Raw genomic sequence first — 23,380 nt, forward strand, 5'->3', positions numbered from 1 at the left:
CAACAGAGAAACACTTAGTTGTACGTTACGTTCAGCCAAATCTATTGTCTAACAATGGATAAGTATTGCGAGGCAACACCAGGGTTTTAGATTTTTGTTTTTTATTTTTGCATTCGATTTTAACGCGCCCTTAATTTGTATTTGAATTCTGAATTGAAGTAAGTGAGCATTACATTCGAGTAAATGCGGTTTATTCCCAGTTGTCTTATGAAGGTGGACAGGCCCATATCCAGGGGGGTCTAAGAGGGGGGGGCGAACCCCCTAGAACTTTCACGGTAGGCTTGCAAATGCACTATAATATGGTTGGATTGGATCCCCTTAACTTCAGCCCCCCCCTACATTTTTAGGCTTACTACCGGCCTGAAGCTGGATCAACATACTCTGCTTATATTTCGAGAATTAACTTCGTCAGTACACAGGTTGAAGGTAAGCATATTTACTAGTATATTATATCTTTATATACAGAAGGGTCTTTTATCTGTCATTTATTTGTTTATTTATTTAATCATTTTGTTCATAAAATTTATGAATCATTTGAACTTTCGGAGAGGGATAAGGACAACGCAAAAGTTTGCCTAAGTTATTAAAATGTTACTTATGCCTTGGTTATCAATATGTTTCTGAATTTATCTTCTAGGCACCAACACAGCGAGAACTAATTTATAAGGAGGGATAACTACCCTCTGCATCATTCGTGGTTCATAACATGGAAAAAGAAGTTAAAAGTTAAGAGGCTTCGTCCCGGCGAAATTAAAATACCGCTAATTTTACAGTAATTATGTGATATCTTCAAATAGATAAATGATAATCGAAATGTGGAACAAGAGCGCCCTAGACAATATCATTTTACATGAGATAACGTTATCACGAATCACTTATCTGCTTTCGATTTCGAGCCATTTTGAAAATCGGCACTTATTTTCGCGTTTCTAAACGGCTGAAAAAGGAAAGCCACTAGGTGACTTGTGATAACGGTACCTCACGCAATGTAATATTGTCTAGGGCGCTCTTGTTCCACATTTCAATTATCTTTTATCTATTTGAAGTTATCACATAATTACTGTAAAATTAGCGGTATTTTAATTTCGCCGGGACGAAGCCTCTTAACTTGTAGTTTTCTGTAAAAGCTCTTGAAGGCATTCACCAGACTCCAAACACTTTTTTTAAAATACTTTCATTAAAAAAAAAAGAAAAAGAAACTGTCAAGTATGAAAGAATGATAACCCCCTGTCTCAAGAGAAAATCAAAATATCATTTGATGGTACGCAACAAGATATGTTGAACTAATCTCGAGGTTTCCGAACACTGTCGTTCTTGGAAAATACGTACGCAAATCAAACTGTGAGACGTGATCACAAGTGATTTTTCAAGACGTATTTTTCAATGCGCTTTTATACGCTGTTCGATGCTGTTGGCGTCCTGAAATGTGCATCCATATCCTTCAGTGGAAGATTATAGTCAAGAGCAAAAGAAGAACAATTTGTGGTAAGTACAACTTTTTCTTCTTATTCTTTTCCTTCTTATTATTATTAGTAATTTTATTTACATTGCGACATTTTAATTGATACGTAAATGTATAGTGGAATCGTAAGAAATTCAAAATTTCGAGGATATTTTAAGAAGTTTTCGCCTGACAGTAAAATATTGAGCTGTTGGTAACAAGCCGTTCATGGCATATAGTGCCATCTGTGGAAAAAATAATGTATCAGCCTCGACTGTCTTGGTTCGTCAGTTCGTTAGAGACATTAATTGGAATTAATCGCTGTTCGATGAGCTCACATACTGCAATCACAATAATTCAGCCCATACAACCGTAGTTTCGATGAGTTCACATACCACATGACAATACTTCAGCCCATACGACTGTAGTTTCGATGAGCTCACATACAACATGACAATACTTCAGCCCATACGACTGTAGTTTCGATGAGTTCACATACCACATGACAATACTTCAGCCCATACGACTGTAGTTTCGATGAGCTCACATACCACATGACAATACTTCGGCCCATATTACTGTAGTTTCGATGAGCTCACATACCGCATGACCATGCTTTAGCCCATACGGCTGTAGTTTCGATGAGTTCACATTCTGCATGACAATACTTCAGCCCATACGACTGTAGTTTTGATGAACTCACGTACCGGATGACAATACTTCCGCCCATACGACTGTAGTTGTCAAGGCTGTAGTGCCAATTGTGGGTTGTATTATGCGTGCTGTACTTCCTCAAAAGCCTTAAAGATTTCTCTGCAGCTTTCGGAAACAACAGCCGCGTGGACTGGACCATTATCATGCTGTAAGTCAGCTCAACGCGCAGCGGCAAACGAATTGACGCAGCTAGACAGTTGAACCTAGTACATCACTTCTTCCATAAGCAGCACTAAATACCATGAGCTGCTTATTCAACAATGTACATTTGCGATATTTCAATGTAAGGCTAGAAAATGTTGGAAACACCACCGTACCTCAATAGCATACAGGTTGTGATAACTTCATTTAGGGGTAGTCATAAACTTTGCAGGGTAGGACACTTTTGCTTCCCCAATATTTAAAGGCGGGGTCCTCACCCCCCAATATAATCCAGTTGAGGAAAAATTAACAAAGAGGAGCAAGAATTTTTGTCGTAAACTTCGTCGTCTCTTTAATTCAATATTAGAAACAGCCTTCGTATTCGAAAGAAAACGTCATTTTCAAAAGTATGTTTAATAGAGCACTAAGCTTCAACCGATACTCTGGCAGCACTGATATGATAAGTAAAGGTCAATGTAGTGAACAAACTTGCAGTGAAGTTCCCAAATTTTGAACTTGAATTTGTTGTAATGCCTTTAAGCAAATTTGACTTAGGTCGTGAATTTCGCAGGAGAGCGAATGCAGCAGACCAAGATATGTGGAACGGGGGAGGATTCATCAAGCAGAAGCGGCTGAGTATGATAATATATTTATTCATTGTTCCCCCCCCCAAAAAAAATATTTTGTTCAAGTCGGCGCCTATGGGAATAGTAACAACATTTTCCAGTCAGATTACATCGATACTCTGGTAAATATTAAATAACATCACATCAATATAACTTGACGGCATATTCTACTTAGAAAAACCTATGTTTATTAGTTAATTGTTCCTGATATTCTGAATTATTCTTAGTCGTGGACGTTATACCTCTTAGTAATCATATGTCCAGGGTCGTATGCAGGAATTTCTTTCGGGACGGGTCCGAAGCTTTTCGGGGAGGGGTCGAAACACAATTTCAGGCTAAATTATATTAAAAATTGTAAAATTGTCCCTAAAATTAGACTAAATATACAAAAAGAAGTCTGGATTTGAGGTGTCCGGACCCCCAGGACCCACCCCCTGCGTATGTCCCTGCATATGTCGAGTGATAATCGACACTTATCTTGACCCATTCCGATTTATTTCTTTCAAAGTCGACTCACATAGCTACTATTCGATTCATCTAGTATTAAATACTACTGGCTCATTGACTTTGAACATTTTCCTAGTTCTTTTGGAACTATGGTGTCCAACAGTTTGTCAAAATCAGTAGGTAACACTACAATCTTTAACTTTGAAACACTAATCATATCTCTTGTGTTACGTATCGCTATAATTAAATCAATACATCGTGTCAGGTAGCTATTTTAAAGGGCGAACTTCAGAGGTGTTTAAAACGAGACTACAAAGAGAAAGATCTTTCCCCGCGCCGGGTATCGAACACGGGCCACCCAATGGCAGGTAAAATGTCTTACCGACTACAATAAGATATACAATTGCGGCTCTCTCCCTATAAATTCTGTTAACAATTAATAAACAAAATATTAAAAAAGTACATTGTAGGCCCCTAGTTGCTTTTATATAGTCAGCCATCTTCTAAAATTTACTGAATTATTGTGGAGGTTGTTACCCACTAAAGTGTGTTTACATTTACCTTAAATAGAATTTTTGTACGTTGACAAAAGTTATATGAAGTATTTATCCCACTATTGACTGCAAATCCATTAATGAAACGATTTTACACAGAAAATGTTGATAATGGGAGGTGGAGGAGATTGTTCGGAAGGAATTTGGCTAGTGACGGCTCATAAATGAAGCCACGTCAAACTAATGGAAGAAAACCTATCTAATGTTCTAACGATTCGTTTTTTTTTTTTTTTTTGCCGGCGTGATTTTCCTTAGAAGCCGCTAGTGAAAGTAAAAATTATATTCCATTCATTTTTCTCGTTAAAGAGAAACCATGGAAAGACCAATATAACAGACTCCTTATTGCGAGAGGAAAATTTAAGTTTACTGTTCACTATTCCCGGTTAGTCACATATTATTAAATCTAATACAAGGAAGAATCACTATTGATGTTTACTAATTGTTTCCTACTCTTCTGTGTACCTTTCTGAATCAAATTTCCATCGTCTTCCAATTCAAAAATACACAAGTTTACCTTTAAATGAAATTAGAAATCAATATTATGCCAATACTAGAACATTTATGTACCATAATTGGAATTCTTTCGATTAATTTGCAATGCATTAAGCAGCATAATAATTAGAAATCGTAGATAAAATTAACTTTTAGATCTATGAACGAAGATTCATATTTCAATTCACCTTCTCAAGTGAATTTGGATGACATGCTGCGTCTATAGCGAAAGCAAGTCTGGATTTGTAAAAGACATACAGAAAGGTAATAAAATCATAGGAAGACATCTTTGTTGAAATTGCAGTGCAGATTGAGAATATCCCGTCTACAATTGTTGTGACTACAAATGTAGTGCTTTTATTTTTGTTGAAAAAATCAGCTCCTAACTAATCCAATCCTTGAATTTTAATAGTGTTTTTACACTTTTAGCTCTTTGTATCGTATAAATTGAGAATAGGTGAGCACATAATAGTATGTTATTCATGTTAAACAGCTTTGTTTTTACTATCATTCTGCTTTTTTTCTTCTTTTTTCCCAAAAATAATGTCTAATGCATGATTTTTTAAAAATAAAATAAAAGAGACAACACTTTTGCTAGGAATGCTTGCACCACACACACACAAATAACTATTATGCCGCACTATTTTGTTGAACTCAAATCGAACAATACAAACTGGTTGGTGGCTGGCAAAGGTTTAGAATAGTAATTTGCATTATTTTTAAGGGGACATCTTCCATGAAATCGTGAGACACTTCGGTAACTTATTATGTAAATGGATGTTAACTTATTATTTAAGGATTCTTGGTACAAATAAAAGGTATCATATACAGACTAGACTTATTGGCCTCGTACAGCATAAAATTTATTTTTAAATTCTAAAATTTCGTGACATATTTCATAGGGCTGTGCGACACACCTGTTGGGAATCGCTTGGTTAGAGGGTTAAGGGACCTAAGATATAGGAGTGAGTACTTCACTTCCACTATCATTTATAGTATCCCTGGTAACAGGAGCGTAACTAGAAGCTAGTATAACCCTGCCAAACGTTTATGGTGGTCACTCTCTTCTGGTATCTGTAACTGACAATTGACATCCTTACAAATTTTATAATACATTTTTGTACGCCGCGTACTAGAAACATGCAACAAATTACTGTATATACAAATACTGTATATATAGTATACTGTATATACAAATTATTTCTAGATTAATAATTTTATACGTGTCATATTTTATAATATTTTTCATATTTTAAAATTTCTCTCTTTGTTTGACTTTGGCAAAATTGTCTATTGCTTCCTTAAAGTCCAGCTTCCTAACTAAGAACTGTTCGATGGATAGCCTTTCAATTTTTCTTAATTCATAGTGCGTCTTAGATATTTTTTATTTGTTATTCTTATTTTAAGCCTGGAATATAAGCGCTTTTCGCTGGCAGTTGTTGCAGAAATGGTCACTAACATGAAAACTGTACACTTCCAGAAAACTGGATGAAAGAAAGACATTTTTTGAGAGAGTGAATACAATTTTAATACCTTTAATTTTAAGAACCTTCTGAATATAATTATGTATCGGTTTACGGTAGATGTCTCAGTAATTGCCGATTCAGCTACCTTGTACTTCTCTGCTGATAAGCTTACATGAATTTGCAAGCTGTGTGAGGTAGCTGCATTATGGCGGATTACGCACTAGTTAATTTTACATTTTTATTTGGATTTCAGAAAAATCATACGTATAAATAAACTTAAGTATTTATCTGTCTTCTGAGATATTACAAATTAGACGTTAAACTTCTCTTTCTAGCCGGGACATTCTTAATTTGCACCAAACTACCGTTGGAAACTGCGTACCTAAATGACACTATAGATTCCATTCTTCCGTCTAATATGCTATCAATTTTCTTTATCCAACTCTAGTTTGATCAAGTATAGTAGCGAGCTACATGTCATTTAAAAAATAGAAAAACCACAGGCTCTAAGCAAAGTAACGTTCTTATTAAGATATCGATGTAAACAGTTTCGGCAACTTACTAAATCTTTGGCTTCATCAGATACACATGGATAAACCTGATCGTGCTAAAGATTTCGTTATTTGACGAATCTGTTACATATCAATATTTTAATAAAAACATTGTCATTTGCTCGGAGATTTTATGCTATTTCTATTTTAAATTACTAAAATGAAGTTAATTTGAATCCGAGAATTATGTCCTTTTTTATATAATATGGAACTTTTGATCCAACTTTTCTAAAATAAAGTCCGTCATTTTATGCATTCAATTTTTCTTCAAATAAAATAAATTATTGTTACTGTGGAAGTTCCCACGTTCCTTAACAGATGAAATTGCAGATCTGTTGTTCTGTTTTTAATATTCAGCTGTAGTGTGTCCAGAAGACGCTATAAAAGTAATGATTGAAACTTATTGAGAGCATTCAAATCTATAGAACTCAAAATTGGAATTATATTTTAATAAACATAAAAGGAAAGACGCAATAATAAAAGATCGTTCGACCAAAAACAATAAGTAAGAAAACTTGTATTTATATAGATATTATTGTGATTATGATAGACCTGTTTGTGCACCTTTTTTTTTTCCTCTGTCTTTCATTCCCATCAAACGATGGGCGGGCCTCAGACGGTGATGCCGTCTCTATGGCCAGAGTGGTGTTTTTAGTATTTGGAGAGAATTATTGTGGTTGGATACAGGGTGCTAGTATAGAGGAGATGCAAGCAAAAGCTTCTCAGTTATAGTGATGATGTGTCCAAGTATCGGAAATGCCACTTGTCAAGGGATGGGTTAGTGTGAGGTGAGGTAGAGAGGTTCTTCAGTGATGTCTTGTGAAAGCATGTATTGCGATAAAGGTATTATCTATAGATATGAGGATGGTGTTGGTATATTTGACGCCCAGGGTTGTAGTCATCAGAATTGGTTTCGCGCTCGTAAATTGCCAGTAGATGGTCGATTGGAGGATATCCAGTACGGGGGAGAGCAGGGGTCTCACTTAGGAGGGCCGTGAGCGTTTCATGTGATGTTGCTATATGGTGAGTAATGTATCTCGTGCGTAAGCGATAGAGGTGGTCCAAGATATGAGGTATTGTAGTGCGATGATAGAGCTCAGCATTGGGGGTTCGATTAGTTAAAGAGTACGCAATGCGTAATGCCTGCCGCTCGAGGAGTTGTAGGCGATTATAAAAGTGAGGGGTCGCCGAAAGCCAAGCTAGATGACCGTACGTCATGGCTGATCGAACGAAAACTTTCTAGGTGTACAGTAAGATGTTAGCATGTAAGCCCCAGGTTGTGCCTTTTAAGGTTCTCAAGAGGTTGAGTCGACGGCGGACGTCTTTCGCGAGAACAGTCAGGTGGGTGCGCCAGGTAAGGTGTTTATCGAAATGAACCCCAAGATATTTAACACTATTGCTGAGCGAGATCTCTGAGTCCAGTACCATAATACGTAGCCGCTCCGGAGTGCGTGTGGGACAGTACTTGTGTTTGTTGCGAGCAAAAAGTGTCATTTGGGTTTTGGTTGGGTTTAATTTTAATTTCCAGCGTAAGCACCAGGAGATTAGGTTATCTATGGCTGCCTGTAAGTGTAGATTAATGCGCTCGACAGAGGATCCGAGAGCGAGATAAGCGGTATCATCTGCGAACTGCAAAGCATGAATTGGCGGTGAGGGAGTAGGCATGTCAGCTACATATAGGATGTAAAGAAGTGGAGAGATTACGGATCCTTGAGGGACTCCTGCTCTTAAAAGAAATTCATGCGAATGTCCTTGGTGCAGTTGGATAAATGCACGCCGCTGGTAGAGAAAATTGGCGATCACTCGTACATAATGAAGTGGGAGTAGGCGCTTTAGCTTGTATAGCAGCCCCTCGTGCCAGACAGTATCGAAGGCACGTTCGATATCGAAGGAAATGAGCACAGATGGTAAGTGTTTATTAAAGTGGTTCAGTACGAGTGAAGAGAGTTTCAGGAGTTGGTCGCCAGTGGCAAAGAAAGGGCGAAAGCCTGCCTGTGTAGAAGGAAGAATATTTCGTGCGGCAAGGAAAGGATGGAGCCGTTTCACAAGGATCCGTTCCAGTGTTTTCTGAAGACAGATGTTAGGCTGATAGGTCTGTAGGACGTGATTAATGCTGGGTCTTTGCGTGGTTTTAGGAAGACGAGGATTTTTGCGAGCTTCCACTGGTTAGGGATATAACCTGTTGTAAGAATGAGAGTATAGAGGACTGCGAGCAGGGTATGGAAAAGAGGGGGAGCCTGAGAAAGTTGCCGGTAGGTTATTTTGTCTGCTCCTGGTTTGTGCACCACGAACTGAAACATTATATTGTAAATCTTATTGTAGTTTACATGCGGGTGTTTGCTTTGGATAAAATATAATTTTATAGTCATTTCTGGAAACATTTGTTGGTGCAGGTTTATGAGATACACACATTATTTTTCGAAAGATTTCAAAGCAATGTATTTATACAGTATTTATATTGACTTCCGTCGCAAAACATCATTTTTATATCTCTTGTGATTCCAACACACAAATTGTGCTATATGAACTGTGAATGTTAAATGGACTAGTGAACACAAGTTCTAATTTGTATGTTGAAGATTTGTACCCGTTTTCAGCACTTAAACTATGTGAGACGCGGTTCTACAATTTGAAATAGAATTCAAACTTACACAATATGTTCAATACCCTTTGCTCTCGTATTTCATGAAGTTTATAGTCACTTCTCAAAATTGGATCAATGTTCCACTCAGAAATAACTAGTAGAATTGGATGTAATTCCTCGTTATAAGTTTACGAAAACATTGATTGTGTATACTGAACTTAAGTACTTTACCTAATTTGGCTTATTACAAAATGTTGCATTTGATAAAAATGAAATACAGAATTATATTGTACGTACACTATCTTCTGAGGTTATATATTTTGTGTTCTTTACTTTCAGCGTACAACAATGTGTGTATATTGAATATGAATAAATAATTTATTATTCCTTTATTTCAGATATTTTATAAATAATAAACATATGAATCAACTTGACTACATGTTATAATAATATATTTATTCGTAATAATACCGCTAACAGGATATGCTTAATTCTTAACAGGTAAAGATATAAATTTTAATTTTTCGATGTTTGATTATTGTTTCACCCCTCAGGAAATCTGTTATTAGTGATTACATATACATATATGTTCTTTCTATATGTGTATGTGTGCGTATATCTCTGTGTCTTCCACATGTGTCCATCGTGCATGAAGGTATGTTGAAGTCAGCACCAGTCACTTGCCATAGTGAGCATTTGCACTTTCATTATTTGCTGACGTATTAAGCCTTTGTATTATCGACCTGCATCAAAGAGCTGAGTTACTGAAAGTGGCAAGTCGCATCATGATAGTTCCTTAATTTTTGTAGTTTCGTAGTAGTTCCTCTGAAACAATATACAAGAAGATGGCGGCCGGTACAGTGAAAGAGTTTCAAACTCACTTTTAATTCAATGTTTATAGTCTAAAACAACTTTTACTTTAGACACTTTGTGTTGGGAAATGATTTTTATACTACATATAGCCCTTACCAGTAAAAATATTTATTTAAAACAACTTATCAGTTAAAAATTTTCTACTTAAAAGAGGATATTCGAATTCATATCCGGGCCTTGAGGTGTAACTACTAAACTATTTGTGGTGAACCTAATAAAAATATTTTACTTCAAACAATTTTAACATTATAACAATCTTAGTGATATAGTCGACTTGACGATAAGGCTGCGACTCTAATCATTTAAAACCCAATAGGCCTATTTATAAGAGAGGCTGTTAAAAGAGTTGCATAATTAACACATACATAATTAATTGTTTGATAAATTATATACTGTAATTCTAATTACAGTTTAACAAGTTGGTAATAATATTACGTCTGGAAGTATTATGGTCTCGCATTATAAATTTTCAAATAATAACCTAAAATTTACAAACTTGACCACTGATGAAATTCAGCTCTTTGTCAAATTGCATGCTTTCACAAACTTGCAGAAAATATACTTGAAATAATAATATATTTTAAATTAGTAATTTAACAAAAAATAAAATATTTACATAGACATAAATATGCTCAATTTTATAGGTATTGAAAAACAATGAATTTATTCAGTCCTACATTTGCTTGTCATTATCATGATTTCATTTTGGCTAAATTTGTTTTGGAATTAGATAGAATTCATGCATTAAAAAAATGAAGCTATTTTCAGTTTTTCTTCTTTCAATGATACGCAGCTTGTTAGATAAGAAAATATTTGTCATACATTTTTATAGCAGAAAAGACGAAGGATAATATCAGCGCCACAGATTATTTTTAAAACAGATTATTCATTTTCTTGTTAGATTCTTTGAACCCGAGTATTTTGATCTACATTTTTCTTTTTATGATATTTGCATGAGAAGCACTTTTATAAAGTAACTGCACACTTGTTACAAAGTGATTTAAACAAAATTGTATCATGATATTTTCTTTCAATGATCAAGGTGGGTATCTTCTTCTTGCACAGTTGCCAAAACGTGCTTTTTTCTTTTTCCTTTTTTAAAAAGATCGTATTTTTCCTGATTTATTTTATTTTTAAACAAATTTCATTTAGGGGAAAAAAGTTAGTTATATTTCCTGAATAAATGAACGTGGTGCTGAGAATCGGATTCATTAACATTTAATTATTTTGGTGAAGATGATTTTTTTAAAAATAAATAATAAAGCTAGCAACGAATTTTTTGAATTGATGCACATGGAAATGATTGCTTGAGGCACTAATTTTAAGCACGGATTTTGTCTTTACAAAAATAATATAACGTTTTTTTTTTAAATATTAATGCACAATTTTTAAGAGAAAAAAGATTATTGTTTTTTTCTTGTATATAATATTTACTAATATATCTATATACATATATTTATACTAATAAATTAGTAGATAAAGTTTCATTCACTTATTTCTTCCAAATTATTGACATTTCAATTAAAAATTTTTAGCATTGTGAGAAGATCCAAAAACGTAGAAACTACTAGAGGAGATGAATTAATTATTAAAATGGAGGAAAACTAGTTTTAAAAATACAGGCGCACCACAGATGAAGTTGGATGCCTTTCCAATAAAATCAACTCATTTGAAAAGCCTATGATGGGACCTTTATTTAGTGTACTCTATAAAAAGAAGTGCTGTTTTGTGCGACGTGTGGCACTGTCAGAATGGACATTATGTTATCTGAGATTTTACCGTGCTTTCTGTTAGAAGTTTCTTGCATTTTTAACGCTCTTTGTAATTATTCAGCTTTTCTCTTCCTGAACCTTCCTCCCTCACCTTTTGAAAGCATCTGTTAACAATCCCTTGCCCAGCCGTTCACAGTTTGTACTGCAAAAGAAAAAAAGTGTTTGCTGTTATCTTCCCCTTTTCTAGTTTTTAGCATTCATTACCTGTTGTACAAACTTTTTTAAGTGCAATAAATGTATTTCCTAGAAGCTTGGTTTATTTTTATTTTTTACAAATCCTTTGTACCCCTTGCATGTATCATTAAAAAATGAAACCCAGTTTGCATTTTTAAACATAAAAGAACAAATATTTGGGAAAAATCAATTCACTCTTATGTATGAAGTTCGAAATTGCAGTCTCTAGAACACGTGTGGCTGTACTGTAGTGTGCAAAGTTTACTATAATTATTATTATTATTGAAAGTTAAGTCATGTTGCAAGAATACTAAGGTAAGTTGGTAGTTGTTCTTAGAAAACAAGTATAGATAAAAATAGTGCAAAAATAATGAAACGTAAATTCTGCTGCTGTGTATGAGCGCTCGCAGATTTTTTTATATATATAAAAAGGCTGACTAGCATAATTACTCCATAATGCTTAGTATGTAAAAATATCAAGTGTACTTATATAAGTTTTATTTATATAAGTATCCTATTTCTTCACGGTAAGAACAATTCTTATAAGTTGTAAAATAATATTACGTATTCAGGTAAGTAACAATAGCTTGGAAGTCCAAAGGTTAGTGATATAGTTGAAAAAACATGTTAATTTTGTTCTTTCTAATGAATACGCAAAGCTTTTATTTCTAGCATTGTGTAAAAACGAAAAGTTTCAAGTTCATTTCTAGTTTCTGAAATAATTCATTGTTGAAAAATACATACGTATGTTACATTGCACAATGCCATAGTTTCTGTTGAATAACATACAACACAATTTTAGAGATATTCATTTCTAGGTTGAGTTGATATATCAATTTTCTGTTTCGCATTTAGAATTTCACACTCCTCAAAATTGTGATATTTTTTTTCTCCCACTAAGAGATGAACTAGTGTCAAATTATGTACACTGGTGCACAGACAAATGCACGAAATATGCTTTTTATTTTTTATTTAGAAATAGCGCAGTAATTACTGAGGCGAACTACGGTGGGGATTACTTAACAGAAATGCATATGCCGTACTTTTTTCTTCTTTCAGACAAAATTCACTAGGTTTTCACCAGCGTCGTAATTTAAATTTCTTCTTGCGGGAGGGGCAAGCGTTAATATTTGTGCCCCTAGAAAAGTTGTTTTTGACCGTTCCACAAAATTCAAAAATAGGCTCCTCCTTTCCATCTTTCTCTTACTCTTAGTGGGTCCCCAGCGCCTGTGGGCCCTCTCGCACGGCAAGATCTGCGGGGCCATTAGTTACAACCCTCTGACCGTTTCATATATGACAGATTAATGAAGGGGACAAGATTGACAAATCTCAAAGCCATAAGAATAAATATTATTTCTAGGGCCCTTAATAGTAGACATTTTTTTTGACTGAAATGGACCTACAACTCATTTTTGTTTTATTTACTTTTTGTCTTAAAGTGGGTCCCCTCGAATGACGGGGAGCTTCCCTGGGGAAGGGGCAGTTGCCCCCTGACCCCCCCACAAGTTACGGCTCTGGTTTTCACACACCTTTGTTAGAAAAATGAAAATGAAATTAACTTCTTAATTTCTTTTTATGCTCTTTGGGCTAAAAGAAACGAGTAATTAATAAAAATGAATGCTTTTTAAAGAATTAGAGAAGTGAGATTGCAGGAAGAAATGGGAAAGCCCTCGAGAAAACCCACAGCCATAATGTTTATGTATGTATGTATTTATTTATTTATTTATTGTCAACACAACAGGCTATAGCCCAATTTCAGTGTTGTAAATTACGCAATCACATGTTCATAACTCTTCATAACATAACTTGAGTTCATAACTTTTGATAACTCATGATAATGGCATTTCTAAATTTCTTAGGCGACATATCACATACAGGGTGAGCACAGAAACAGTCCCAGGATTCAAATTAGTGTAAATTTAATATGCGAACTAATATTTGGCTGAAATTTTGAACAGTGATACATAAACTTAGAAAGTTTTTGTAGCAATAATTGAAATCGCAAACACTCGATGTGCGCGCCACCTGTAACGCGGGAAATATCGAGGCGGTAATCTAGCTCCAACCACACGTTGTGAAGCATATCCGGTGTGATGGAGTTGACAGCATCACTGATGCGTTCTTGGAGATCGTTCAGAGTTGCGGGTAGTGGAGGTGCATACACTTTGTCCTTCACAAATCCCCACAGAAAAAAGTCACAAACAGTGAGGTCAGGTCATCTTGGAGGCCTTTTGCAAAGAACTTGATCATTGACTCATATGGGTATAACTTCTGAATTGATCATTGGGTATAACTTCTGAACCAACTGCAGTCGGTACGGGTAACATCGCAAACGCTTGCGTAAGATCTTGCTTACTGTTGTTTGTTGCATCTGCAACTCTCTGCTAGCTTTACGTGTAGACTTCTGTGGGCTGTGTACGAAGGCTGCTCTTACGCGCTCTACAGTTTCCTCGGAGACTGGACGTCGCCCTAAATGTCCTTTTCTTTGATCACAAATGCACCCCGTCTCAATAAACGTTCTATGCCACTTCACAATGGATTTGTGGGTGGGTGGATCAGCATTAAATTGTCGTTTGAAATCACGCTGCACTCTCACAAAACTGCTTGTTCTTTTGCAAATTGTAATACGCACCAGCTTCGTTGCTGTGGGGTGAACGCCATTTTCGATGTTACTGCCCTCTAGCTGCCAGGTCAGAACTAGGATTCTGAAAAGATAGATGGGAAAATACTTTGAGTTTACTGAGCTCTGTACAAAATTTCATGTAAATATTCAATTAAATGTTAATTATATGGCACTTTAGAATAAGGTACTGTTTCTATGCTCACCCTGTATATCAAATTCATTGTTATTTGTACACATTATATTATACAAAGCTGTTGTCCTCCAGATTGGTGATTTCATCATTATATTAGTTCTTGATTTTTTGCAGAATAAAGACCAGTGTTTCTACGTACTTTTAATGTGGGGACATGAAAATTCAATAAAGAAACTAAATCAGGACAATCCAAAATATTTTGCGTTACTCTCAAATTTACATGCCGTGGGATTATCTAGGGATTCCTCGCAGCACAAATAAACGCTTTACGACTCAACGACCACGGACCCCCCCAACCCCAATTTCGAAAGTTCCCCCCTTTTTTTAATTTCTGATAGTGCTCATATTTCTTCCTCATGGAGTACCTGAAACATTTTGATGAGTCTTTTTCTTGAATCTTTATTCAAAGAAGTCATAAAGTACGTTTTTCATTTTACTAAAGATTTATTTACCCTTTTTATGTTTATACATTTTATCTTTATCTTAGATTTGGAGGCGCGGTGGCTCAGTGGTAGAGCGTTCACCTCTGGTGCTTGGGGTCCCGGGTTCGATCCCAACCCGCGCCAAGTGAACTTTGTGGTGGACAAACACCGTGTGCGTGGGTTTTCTCGGGGTTCTCCCGTTTCCTCCCACTTTCTTCGTTCTACCATTTCACTCATTTCTCATCATCATCGTCTCCTTTAGCCTAACCGGCATAACCGTGAAACGTAAAACTCAAAGATTTCATTTCATTTTTTTTAAAATCTTAGTTTTCCAATACTGTTCACAAGCTCTATTTTCACTCTTCCCACTTTTATAATCCAATCAAACAGATGCTTTCAATCCAATCATGCGTTCTTTTGTCCTTTTATTCTCCATCCTACATTCTTCACCGATTTTTCCAAGTTATCTAACATCCTTGGTTCTTATCCCGCAACAAAATGTACCAAATCGTTTTGAAAGCGCGTACATCTAATTCTTCCTCGGAAATAACATGTTCTCCCTACGGAACTTCCTCACTGACGTCTTCGAACATGGTCTGTACCGTCCGATGTGATATTCAAACCAGAAGTGGTAGAAATAAACCACTTCCGGTTTCAGCGTTGATCGTAGAGGAAAAGCTGTAGCAGATAGCGAGAAGTGGTTTCTTGCAACCGATTAAGTGTCCCAAAAATACATTTCATCTCCATCTTTAACTCTCTACTAAAACCGGAAGTGATAGAAAGCCACTACAGCTTCCGGTTTCAAGATGGATCCACATAGACCAAAAACGATCAGAGATAGCGAGAAGCGTTTTTTTTTTGGAATACGCTAAGCGTTGTGAGCACCTTCTCTCTTAACTCTCTATTAAAACCGGAAGTAGTTAAAATCAACCAATTGTTTTAACGTTGATAGCTGTAGAGTGAAAACGGAAATAGATGGCGAGAAGTGATGTTCCGCAGTCAATACAGCTTTTCAAAAGTACTCGTTCCATCTCCAATCTAATATCTCTACTAAAACCGGAAGTGGTAAAAATCTACCATTATTTCCGGTTTCGGCGTTAACTGGGAAATTATCATGCCATACAGTGGCGTATTTACGATTTTGTTTCGGGAGGGGCTTTGCTAACTTTTGGGGGGGGCTTTGCCTGGAAATATGAAAATTCTGCAAGATATTTCACTTACTTTACTATACTAAGTAAGATTTCGGGGGGAGCTTAAGCCCGGAAGCCACCCCCCTAAATACGCCACTGATGCCATATAAATGAAACTCCTTCACGAGGTGCACACGTGGCTTTAGTAGTTGATTTTTTTTATTAATTACTTTTTCTTTTCTTCATTATTTTTTTTCTCTTTTCACTTTTCTTCACCTCTTCAATTTGTAGATCTCCTTTTCTTCTTGTCTCTCACTTTTTATTGATTGGTTATCTGAAATTGGCGTTCCTATTTTTACGTAACACTGAAGCAATATGAGACGCAGGCATCAATATAATGAAATAATCTACAAACTTACTGATCCGTGATCCGAAAGTAGTCAGACCCTCTGACCTAGGTCTGACCCGATGATCCAGACAGATCCATGATCTGGTCTCACCCGATGTGGCTTGGACAGTGATATATCACTTTTGGCCATTTTTCCCGATTTTTCGCTTCGGTAGTTGGTCTCACTAAGATCGATATGCTAGGAAAAAGTTGATAATAGCTAGTTTAATTAAGAACTTATTTAGCAGCACATATATATGTTTGTTTATTTGTTTGTTTGTTTGTTTGTTTGTTTTGTTTACACCAGTTACCTGAAAGTATTTTAAAGGTAATTCTTAAGACTGTAACGTGTTTCCCCGTACGAATCTACATAGCCTATCATATTTTATCCTTCTCATATAGAAGAAATAATGTGTTGGGCATTGCATACGTGGATGTTCGAGATCCGAGGGCGCGGATCCTGGGGAGGGGCCCAGCCTCCCCCTAAAAGCTCACGTGGATCCCCGCATTTTATTTCTGAATATACAATATTTGGCATAATTTGAATTCAATTTGTCTTAAAATCCTCACATATGTCTTCTGCATATGAACTCCCCCTCCCAAAGTCACAGAGAAATCGGCGCCCTTGTCGAGATCAAGTAACAAACATCATTGGCCCAATATGAAATTTTACAATAATGCTGTACAATTGGCATGATTTTGGGAAACCGTGTTGGTCTAAGTCAGTAGGGGTCCTAGAAGCGAAATCCAGACCGGGGTGACCCAAGAAATGACTGGAGTGACATGTAACATCATTGTTAGTAAAGATTAACGTGGAATCTGAATCATATGAACGTCCATCCTGGGAATCAATTCTCGATCTTCCCGCCAAAGTCGCGTATGGTAATTATATAACTTACTTTTTCTCCTTTTGTTTTGTCTTCGACCAAACAACTTGGAATACGAACGCCAATCAGACGTTGTTCATGTATATTTGTATGTAGGTTTCCCCCCAGCGCTCGGGCCAGCCGTACGTTTTGTTGTTGATTTTGAGTTTAACGTCCCGTTCAGCAGCGAGGCTATATGAGACGTGGACCTACTGATTAACGTGGACTCCGAACCACTTGAGCTCCCGCCGGGAATCGAACCCGGGTCTCCCGCGCCAAAGGTGCGTATGCTAACCGCTTAGCCACGAAGGAGCTCCGTACGTTTTGTTATTCAATTCGTTTCAGAAGCAGTAGTGAAAGCATTTCATGTGTTCTTTAGCTGCTAATTTTACGTTTTTATGCCTGTTTTGTATTACTTTAAAAAAATGATAATAACAACTTCATGTATTTGCCACATGTCTTAAAGCCTTCATTTTATTATTATTATTATTATTATTATTATTATTATTATTATTATTATTATTATTATTATTATTATTATTATTATTATTATTGTCAAAATTTACCTCAAAATCCAATGTACTTACAGTTAAAATCATTTTGGAAAGTAGAATTTGCAGGACCCAGAAAAAGGATTAGTCTATCATTTTAAAGGAGAAAATTACCTTGAAACTCGGGTCTGGTTAAATTTACATTGAAGTTGCACTACCCGATCGTTACGTAATGTCATGGTGAGGTTAGATTTACATCGAACCTCGATTTACATCGCAATGTTTTGAGCCAACATTCATGGCAGAAACGAGAGTAGCCAATCAGGATCAGTTGTGCCGATGCTCGGTTGTTTATTGGCTTCATTGAGGTTAGGATGAAGACACATATGGGCAGATTCTCTATTTTATAACATCCTTGATTCACACCAGCGAACGAACAGTCACCTTGTAACACCAACAGAAGATTCTTATTTGCAATATGTACGAATATGCACGTACTAATTACCTACAATTTTATCGGTCGTTCTTCAGCCACATCTATCATTGTCTAGACCAAAAAGAAATAATAATAAAAAAAAAAAGTGAAGTGGACGAGTGTGAGCTAAGAAGTAACAAAATTAATGTTGCCAGGCTCGATAATTTCCGTACAACATAAGATAAATTTTCAGTTTTATTGATGTTTGACTCAAATGTACGTTTAATACCGGTTTTTATTGATTAAATGACACATTACTTTCCTCAAGTGAACAGAATTAATTTATAATGAAGAAAATACACTATTCTCTAATTTAAATCTGAAGATATATCCACAAAAAAATATTTATAGTAGACAAAATGATACAATGTAAAACAATCATTGGAAAAGGGTATGCAATTAATTAGATCATAAGCAATGTCATTCGTGTGATTAACCGCATACATTCACTCTCGTAGAAGAGAAAACACTTGTGACAATGCAAAAGAAAATTGCTTGGCAACAGTGGAACAATGCACTAAATGTTACCTCTATATTTCATACATTGCTTATAGAAGTCAATTGAAATTTGGTTGGCTGATGTGAGTAGCCCTTTACGTTCGCACTTCAAGATATCACTATGTTGATATTAACAGCCAATAGCAGTATCGATGCTTGATCTGAAAGAGATGAGTGAATCGGACTCAGAGAGGAAAGAGATAAAAAAAGAAAAAAAGACGTTCAACAGGTGAGTGGCAGGTGCAGAAAATGTCTCACTTTACGTCATAAAGAATTCAGAAACAGACTGTGCACAGAAAAGCCAATTCTGTCTGTAACCGTTTGGTTAAATTTTTAATACAAACGGTTGAAGAACTTCCCAAATTGCATTATCTATTTGTACACGTGTGTGTGTGAAGGAGCAAGGAAATGGTTCTTTGTTTCGTGAGAATCATCCATTATCAACTGATTCTTCCTGGTCGCAGAATAATTCAAAACACTTGCAACTTCCATTATCGGCTCTAAATTAATTATGATTGACTGAAAAACCTTTGGGATTCACCCAGATTGATTTGTTAGCAGGATTGAGTTAATTTCTTGAGCATAGTAGTAATCACTGTTATTATAGTTTCAAGCAGAGGACAATTTATAAAATGGGCAGCACCGACAGCAGGCAGAACAGTTGACGTGTTGTCGTCTTGCTAACTGCCAACGTTGGCCCGACGTTGAATTTGGCTACCTTCTCGAGCCTTTGCCAACCAACTCAATCACCAATGTAATTCGTATTAGGCTAACTGCCCGTTGAAATTGGCCCCTTTGTCGAGCTTTTCCCAACCAACTTAATCACCAACGTAGTCCCTATGAGGCTAACTGTCAACGTTGGCCAGACTTGAATATGGCCGCTTTGTCGAGCTTTTGCCAACCAACTCAATCACTAATGTAGATGTACTCTTTTCAAGAGCATTATACTCTTTTCGGAGTTCAAAAATAATTTATACTTTTTTTTTTTTTTTTTTTTTTTTTTTTTTTTTTTTAGCGCCAAAATTATTTCTTTAAAGTCTTCTCCTGTGTTATATCTAAATAGTCTGACACAAAAGCATTCAAATGTCGTAAGTTATTATTAATCACTTTGAGTGATACCGATCAGTGGCGGATCTGCTCCGGGGCCGGGGGGCCTAGCCCCCACCAGTTTTCTCAGTGATCGGTATAATTTATGCTATCATATATATATTTTTTGAAGTTTATAGTAAACTCATCATATACCTATCATAGACTGGGTTCTGGCAACCCCCCGTTTTTACCTTCTAGATCCGCCTGTGATACCGATATCTGAATGTTCTTCAGTTCATTCTTTCTAGCGCTCTCAAGACAGGACACAAAAAGTTCTAACGTTTTTCTCCCTAATTTAACAGGCTCAGTAGCTATAAAGAATCAATGATTCCATTTACTTGTTGATTTACGCCAATGTGCTCTTCACTTCAACTCATACCACGAAAAGAGTACACTTATAGTTGAGAATACGATGTCGAGAGACTGTTTAATAAAGGTCGGCAAATAATTGGCTGCACAAAATATATACTTTATTTACGTTGAGCCAATGTATTTTTCAACCAACGTAGTGCCTACAAAGTGTGTTACTATAGAATTGAGTTATTGAGTTTTTTTTCCCCTTTATGAAGGACAAGACATATTATTAACGTGAGATCTAAGCCACGTCCGGAAATTGAATTAAGTGCAGTTGGCGGGTATACAGACCATTATCAAAGATCAGTCCTCACAGTATTAGGTACGTTCCGCAAAGCACTATCTAACTGGATTAAATGACCACGCCACCATCACCAGAATTCCTGTTTGGCCTAATTTTTGGGAAATAGGATACTTATCGTTCTAGCGATGTTAAGTTCCCACTAAGTGCTATCATTCAGTTTTCTAAAGAAAAGAAACATAGTAGGCCTATACACAATGTGAAACAAAATTTACACCATTTCCAGTGTGCAATACACGCAAAACACTGAGTTTTTCAACTAAGTTTAAATAAATGTACTTTCACTTTCGTAAAAGCACTAAATTTTAATATGTAAAATATAATTTGTTAGTCAAATATGAATCGAAAATAAGGCATTTCGCTAAAGAAAATTCTACGAATGCTGCTGTTCGGACTTTCAGATTGTAAAGAATGGGGAAAGTTCTAGAAAGAATGAACCTCCTAGAAAATTATACGGAACAGGAATAAGTGAAACGTGAAATTCTGATTCGCCTAAGATGACAGAATATTAGTGATACAGGTTATAACAGATGGGCGAAATAGAAATAGGCCAAACAGGAATTAATGATTCGCCTAAGATGAAGCACAGGTAATGATATATATATATATAATGCAGAGCTGTGGGCGGTACAGCAATAGGCGACTAAATATATATATATATATATATAATCTTATTCGGAGCACGATGCCAGACTGTGGCGAAGTGAGTTTAATTGAAAGTTCACTGCACTGCCGTGTCGTGACAAAACGCTGTAACTTTGACGGAGCAGTTTTGCGAAAAAGAGCCGTAAAGTTTTCATCCGAAAATGTGATCTGTATCGTGTAGAACCAGTGTATCTTGACTTTGGAAACACATGGTTACATGTAATGTTACGTAAATGCATGTTGTGTGATTAAATTTGGTGAAAATTGATTGGTTGACCATTATTGCCTAGTTACATTGGTTCAACACGATACAGATCACATTTTCGGATGAAAACTTTACGGCTCATTTTCGCAAAACTTCTCCGCCAAAGTTACAGCGTTTTGTCACGACACGGCAGTGCAGTAAGCCGACATAACTAAAAGATAATGGTCATTCAACCTTTCCGTATGCGATGATGCAACACCAGCATTAACACGAACGGAGATCATTCTAGGATTTCGTGGTGAAGTAATCTCCAAAGTAAAATTTTTATAATCAGAAAAATCTTGCAAACTGTGTATCAAAATATTTGTGTTGTCATCTATCATCTGTGTCGTCTTACTGCGTTTTAGTTACAGTACATAAATACCATAGGAAGTCAAAAAGAGCCCTCTGGTTTGACTCAATTTATATAGTAATAGAATATCTTTTTCGCGTATTAATTTTTGTACTTTTTTTTAAACAAAACTAATATATACATTGAAAATAAAATGTACGCCTATGTTCTCAGTGGAACTAGTTATCCACGGAACGTTTGATTCACTAATTAACTTGATCTAGAAAGATTAACAGTTCTTAAACCTCATTTCAACAATTAACAATATTGTAAAAATAGTTTATTAAGTTAAAATGTTTACCGTTTACGTTGCTTAGAAAAGTAAGTATAAATAACTGTCCTATCAAATGCTATTTGATAGATATTTAATTTCCTAAAAACATATCTAAAGAAATTACTGCATTAGGTAAGAATACTGTATTTTATAAGTCCAGATTGAGAGTAGTGTTCTGAAGATAAGCTTAGTATTTTATATATCCTACCCTTAGGATAAAATCTATTCTTAACGCTTTTAGAAAATTGTATTTATATGCTGCATTCATTGGTGCAGATTTAATTTAAGATGACATAAGAATATGTATCTATTACGATTTTTCTGTGAAAATACTCCTAAACATCTAAAAAATTATCTAGGTCTAGTAGGATAATTGCAATAGGGAATTTGTTTTGTGACCTATCGTAAAACGCAGGAGTCTAATAGCACTAAGACAGGTAGTAGGACGTAAAGGTAGGACTTTAAAGACGCTAGAGTAATAGCTCTTTACAGTTAATTACACTTACACTGGTTGCACTATACATATTATTATTTAACCTTTCTCGATGCACCTCCTGTGCTTTATTTCACGTATTATTCTCCCTCATTATCACGCTAAACAAAGAATATTCTCGCTTATTTCCACTAATATATATATTTTCTCACTACAATTATCACATTTCACACAATTACTCAATACCTGCTTATATGCTTGCTGAGAAATACGCACACCCGACACAGCAAGAGTTACCTGGTACAAGTATACTTGAAGCATGCATTTATGAGGATTTTTGGACACCGTGATCTACCATTCAATTAAGTGGAAGTTGTTACTAAGGTTGTTGGTCCTTTTAAGAACAAGTTTGTGATAAATTAAAGCCCTATGTAAGCAAAGCCATATGAATCAGCGGTGTAAAATACTGGGACGACATCCACCTGTTTGAAACTCATATTGCTTACTACTGAATGTCTAAATTATTGTGTTACAATAGAGTCTCGAAAACTCTGCACTCGATACCCGGCACTCGATAACTCGGCCGCTCGGCACTTGATAACTTGGCCACTCGGCACTCGATAACTCGGCCGCTCGATAACTTGGCCACTCGGCACTCGATAACCCGACATTCGATAACTCGGCAGTCCAGATAACTCGGCCACATCCTAACAGGGCGGAAAAACCCCGCAGACCCGTTCAAGGTCATTACTGGGTATTTATCTGAG

General features: G+C 36.0%; 1 protein-coding gene and 1 long non-coding RNA gene across 3 annotated transcripts in view; both read left to right on the forward strand.

Moving 5' to 3' along the window:
• The window catches only part of LOC145675521 (tetraspanin-6-like), a 213,706-nt gene that overhangs the window by 57,972 nt on the left and 132,354 nt on the right, over nucleotides 1-23,380 (forward strand). The gene's annotated exons all lie outside the window — the stretch shown is intronic.
• LOC145675607 (uncharacterized) lies at nucleotides 1,335-11,899 on the forward strand. Its single transcript, XR_014129163.1, has 3 exons — nucleotides 1,335-1,485; nucleotides 9,415-9,517; nucleotides 11,425-11,899. It is a non-coding gene; the product is annotated as an uncharacterized LOC145675607 (long non-coding RNA).

Source organism: Thermobia domestica, chromosome 18, assembly GCF_964235325.1.
Source record: "Thermobia domestica chromosome 18, izTheDome1.hap1.1, whole genome shotgun sequence".
In the NCBI taxonomy this organism is placed as follows: Eukaryota; Metazoa; Arthropoda; class Insecta; order Zygentoma; family Lepismatidae; genus Thermobia; species Thermobia domestica.